Source organism: Saccostrea cucullata, unplaced genomic scaffold (genome assembly GCF_032062105.1).
Source record: "Saccostrea cucullata isolate Sc308-1 unplaced genomic scaffold, CSIRO_AGI_Scuc_v1 ctg1472, whole genome shotgun sequence".
NCBI classification, from domain to species: Eukaryota; Metazoa; Mollusca; class Bivalvia; order Ostreida; family Ostreidae; genus Saccostrea; species Saccostrea cuccullata.
This window is the reverse complement of record NW_026939643.1, coordinates 54531-60530: the sequence shown is the minus strand read 5'-3', so window position 1 is coordinate 60530 and position 6000 is coordinate 54531. Positions and strand designations below refer to the sequence as shown.

Genomic DNA, 6000 nt, shown 5'->3' with positions numbered 1-6000 from the left:
GAAGGACTTTTCTACACGTCGCACAATGGGAATCGAATCCAAGAGATGAAGTTAGGATGAACTCCTCTGCCTTGACTCTATGGAGCATACGTTATTACCACTGTGCCACGTGTTGGGGACTTTGGAATTTTAAAGGCGAGCAGTGGCACTGACGACGGCCTTTATTGACATCATTAACATTATTTTATCTGCATTATCACGCATAGGCATCAGACTTTGACCATTTTTTGCGTCATACATGCACATATAAACGGGGTTGCTTTTGTATATTTTACTTGCAGTACCCTTAGTTTTGAACATTTCTATATAAATGTACTACATGTACATACGAGATCGTTTTTGTAGAAAAGTTGTCGCATACAATTAATTCAAAAATGTTTTATTTATTTATAATACCGTGCAAAATACATGTACATTTACATTTTTGCACACCTAAATAAAATATTTATAGTCAGCTTTAAAGGTGCTTGGACAGAGCTTTGAAGTTAATATTTTCTCATAATTTCGATATACCCAGTCAGCATTCATATATTGGCCCAACGTTGGTAGAGTAACGGTCTGTTGGGTCAAGGTTGGCGTTGGTATAACATGATTGGGCCAACATTGGGCCAATGTTAGACATTATGCTCTTGGCGGCAATATCAGCATATGTCAGTTATTCGTTGTTGGGCCAATGTTGGCCCAATGTATCTTAATCTCATATAAGTTGTCGTGATAACATACATTGGTTTTACATTGTTGAGCCAAGCCCAATGTATGTTATTTTCACAAAAATTACTATCTTAAACATTGGTTTTGTATCGTTGGACTTACGTTGGTCCAATATTGAATACTGAACATAATGAACATATATATGCAGGTGTACAACGATTGGGCCAGCGTTGGCAAGACAGCATTCGCAAGTGAGTTAAGGCTAAATATGGATATTTCTATGCAAATGAGCTGATAAAAATTCATAAATTGTATATTTTGTGTACAGAGAAAGTTCAAATTGATTTCCTTATACATATTTAGTACCCACAATTTATTAATGCAAGTGCACATTATGACGTCATATTATGACGTCATTGTTCTCTCCCATTCAAGGTAATGAATCACATCAACAAAATCACGTCGGCACAAGGGCATATTCTATCTAATTTAAAATAAACAATGTATAATATTAAAGAGAATGTTCTTAAAATTAATAAAATTGCTGCACAAATCCTATGCACTTTCTCAATCGATAAAAAGTTTAGGAAACTTTCACTGGACTGTGAATTTTTACCCTGTTTAAACTTAAAACTGCACGAATAGTAACTAAACAATTGCAGTGCCGACATTTGTGCAGCAATATCTTAAATCCTTTGAATATCCTGCATCTTTTTATACCTTGTTTCTGTTAAACAAACTAAGGTATGCCCTTGCGCCGAAGCGATTTTGTTGATGCTCCTTATGAACTTGTGTAGTAGAGGTCGATGACGTCATAATATGACGTCATAATGTGTACTGGCCATCGCATGTCGTAGGTACCAAGAATGTATTAGAAAACAAGTTTTAACATTTTCTGTGCGGTAGGTAGAGCAGTTATGGAATTTAATTAGATATTTTGCATATAAACCTCCATATGTAGCCTTAACTCACTTGCGTTGGCACAATGTTTCAAACTTAGCATAAAATCGTTGGTCTCGTGTAGTTGGACCATTATTGGCCAAATGCAAATTTTTGTCAAAGATATACTGCAACAGCTGGGAGGATAATTTTACTAAAAGGTTTATCATTTATGAGTATGTAATGCTACACACGTGTAACTGAATCAGTATACAGCTATAAATTAAATGTATCCTATATAATAAGTTATTAACATTAATTTTGTTATCTGGCTTTATCTTTGAGTGCTTTACATGTACCTATACATTTTTAGTTGGACCAACTTTGGCCCACTATGTCAAATGTGTACTGCATAAATCATGTAAATATGTGTTTATTAATTTATTGATTAAATGTTGTCGTACTAATGGTACTAATGGTAAAAAAAATTACATTTCCTTAACAGACACTAGTTAATCAGGTACATATCTCCATATTTTTATGCCAAGGTATAAGGCTAACACAGCTGGTCCAACGTTGGCCCAACGTTTATATCGAACTAGTGTTAAATACTTATACCCAACGATTTTATCTTTCTCTCCCTGTATCATGCACACACATATATCATAATGTTGTGTAATTTTGATATTAAATAAATCTTCATGGGTTTCACTGGATATCATTAACGTATTATATAACATATTGGGGGGAAAATATCTTGGCTATATGCACGATTTTCTATTATTGCAAATTTAAAAAATACTGTTTCCCTTGTGAAAGCCAAAAAGTAATACTACATACAAACGTATCAATTTAAAAATTTTAAAAGAAATTCTTGGATGTGGGTCGAGAACATTGTAGAAGACACATTAAGTGTAAAGCCAATGTACCATTGCAGCTGTACGTGCTATTCTGCTCTTTGAAAGATGTCACTCCCAGGAGGGCAATAAATTAAGTTTTTGAGTTAAATAGAGGTCAGCTTTCCTTCGCGCGCAAGATGTAGAGAACAAAGACAAAGGACTGAATTTTGTTTGAGCTAGGATAGACGCAGTTAAAGCAAAATGTGCATTGTGAGTATTTCTGATTTTTTTTTTTTGTGCATGAGTATTTTAAAAGGACATTTTCTATCAATGATAGTAACATGGTGGAACAGATTTTGATCTACAATGTAGCAAATTCGATCTGTACATATATGCATATTCTTTTCATATTACATATGTTTATGTGATTTTTGGTTTAAATTTTTGTATGTGGGATAAATCTAAACCCTTGTCCTTTAAATTAGAAATGAGTAAAATATATATACTGTATATATAATAATTGACTCATTAAAACGTGTAAAGCTCCATTTTCGCACATGCATGGGGGAACGTGGGGAGGGGGCGATCCTTGTTGATAGAGACACGTGCATAATGTATAATCTTTATAAGTGATATCATTATCATGTAAATCTATTTCCTTGTCTACAAGCTTTGAATTATGGTGCTATAAATACTATAATATTAGTTCCCTTAGACCAGTATTCTGTACTTTCAATAAGGTCTCAGACAAAAAAGTCCTAAAAAATTGTGCAGCGATCTCGGGTCTTTCCCATACTAACCGGAAAAGTCTAAGTATGCGTGATTCCCAAATACATTGATAAATTCTTATTTCTGTGTCTGATACATTTTTAATTTTGTAAATAATTTTGTAAATAATCATATGACATTAAACCGACCCATTGTAATTACAGTACGAATAAAATTAGTTGAAGTATTTATTGAAGAGCTATGGTAATATCATTAAGCATTAAAATCACATGGTACTTTTTAGGTAAGAAAACTGGGAACGATTAGAGGTGACAATACGAAGTGTACGGAGAATTATGAGTTCCATGATAGACATCGGTGTTGCAAAGAAAATGAACTAGCTAGAGGGGGATGACGAGAGCATTTTCCTTTTTCTCATTGAAAGATGTGCTGCTGTGTGAGTATTTTTTTTTTACGTATCTTTAAAATATTATTTTATTCTCCCAAGATAATGAAGATATACTGATCTTGGTTTGTTTGTTTGTATGTGTGTGGATCGACAACTTACAAATTTAGTTAAACATGAAAAATATGTCTAATTGTCAAAGATCAGACATGTGTCAAGGGTAATGCATCAAAGTCACATTTAATTTATTGCACTAGGATTACAATTTTTTCATACTTTTGACGTTATGTTTCACAAATATCTTGTCATCAAAATGATTGCTAGTAAATTAAGTAAACCAAAGACACATTTGTATTATAATTTGTATATTAGTTTATCTAAGTTTGTGTAATATAATGTTTAGAATATTTTAATCCAGCATAAATTGTGTAATTACCTGTAAATACCGAAACAATATTTTTCTATCTTACTTCTAAGGGCAGATCACTCTAGTGACATAAAATAACCCTACAAAATAGATCTCTGTAGTGTGCAGTTTTAAGTAATTAAAAAACATTTTTTTTTGACATAACAAATAAAATCACAGTATCTTATTTTGACAGTAACTGTGAGAAAGAATGGATGTTGCAAAGATACAAAAGACAAAGATACCGAAGATGCTGAAAAGGACTGCATGGTTACGATACTCTTGCGATATGGATTGGGGTAGGAAGGAGAGGAAAGGAAACAAAAAACGGCAGCAGAATAGGAGGAGACCAACCGATGAATGGCCTTGAAATGACTTTGAATTTTTCGGTATCTGGTGAATTATCATTATTACCCTTTGACTTTAATTTAGTTTTTAATTTTAATTTTTGATTTTGTGTTTTTAATTCATGTAAATGATTTAGTAAACCGTATCAAATTATTTTATTCTTGTTATTTCTCCCTATTATTGGAAATTAAAAGTATGAGTCATTGGTTGAGAACACTGGGTCAACGTAAAACAAACTCTGGGCCAACGTAAAAAGACGCTGAGCAAATGTGAAAATAACACCGGGCCAACATCAGAGAAACAATGTACCGATGTAAGCTAGAGGAACGCTGGGCCAATGTAAAAGAAACTCTAAGCCAACGTAAAAGACACATTGGGCCAATGTAAAAGACATACTGGGCCAACATAAGTTCAATATTTGTAGTCTAGTACATAGGCCCAACATATATCCAAGGTTGGGCCAACATCCATGCAATTGGCGTCTAAGGTTGGGCCAACGTAAAGCCAATACGTTAGCCCAACATGAGCCCACTTTGCACTTAAACATTGAACCAACATTGGTATGCAACGTTGGGCCAACAAAATGAATATTGTTGGCATTACATTGGGCCAACATATTGATGCTGACTGGGTATTATCATGACTAATCTTGTACATGTTTCTATAGCAATTCACTTTTACAGTTGACTGTTTACTTGGACATTTAAATATGTATCGTCTACGGAGGTACAGAATTGATAATAGATAAGAAAACCTTTCTACTGGTCATAGTAATTGTGTTAGGGCCACTTAAATGTGAAGGCCGGAATTTCAGGGTAGGATGGTTGTTATTTTCCTCAAGGACAACTTATTTGTGCTTTGAAAATAGCTTGTTATTTTCGTTGAAATAAATGTTGAGCTTAATATTTTATATCGTAAAAGAGCTTTCGTACACTGTCCTAGTGTGAAAGTAATTCGTCAAGTCAGCGCTTCTCGTAAAAAGTCCACTATGAGGTCATGACATTATACCATAAAATTCAGAAAATATCAGCTTCAATTTGTGTCCTAGGACCTTTAATGGATGAAGCTGACTTGTGCTTGCAATAAATCAAAATAAAAGTTTTAATTCTACAACGATTGCTATATTACAGAAATAATGTACAAGGTAGAAAAATGATATATTGAACACGCACACATTACTGACAATTAGTACCATTTAGAGTATGTTTTTTGATCATGACAAAATAATGAACAATCAAATCAAAAATGTAATGCACCTGGCTATTTATCTTTAAACAATCTAATCAAGAAAATTTTTTTTTGTTCTAAGTATACATTTCAAAATTTTTGGACTTTATAGTAAAAAAAGAACTATCCTATCTACTTTCTAACTTTGCTGTTAATCATATTGAAAGACATTGTAAAAGGAAAATGATTACATATGTTGAATTTATAATACTGTCTGATGAAAGTTAGCTATACGGAATAAACGTGAATGATTTTAACACTCTTTACATTATTTACATTATTTGAATGTCAAATACTGCAATATCCTTACAAATCAGAGTAAATAAATGATACGTACACCTTACATATGAGTAAAGCTTGTTTATATGAAATGAAATCTGAGCTGAAATTATAATTCTAAATTAATACACATAAAAAATATATTTAAAAAAATGTTCCTTGAACATAATCAGGATTTTTATCAAATCAGACATACACTTTAACGTTCTTTTATTTAGCAAGAAAAATGAAAATGATTTCTTTTTAAAACCAGAATC

The 6000-nt window shown here is 32.6% G+C and overlaps 1 long non-coding RNA gene across 1 annotated transcript; it reads left to right on the top strand.

Moving 5' to 3' along the window:
- Positions 1–2323: 2323 nt before the first annotated feature.
- LOC134253501 (uncharacterized) lies at positions 2324–4715 on the top strand. The gene is made up of 3 exons (XR_009989138.1): positions 2324–2639; positions 3382–3534; positions 4086–4715. It is a non-coding gene; the product is annotated as an uncharacterized LOC134253501 (long non-coding RNA).
- The last annotated feature ends 1285 nt before the right edge of the window (positions 4716–6000 follow it).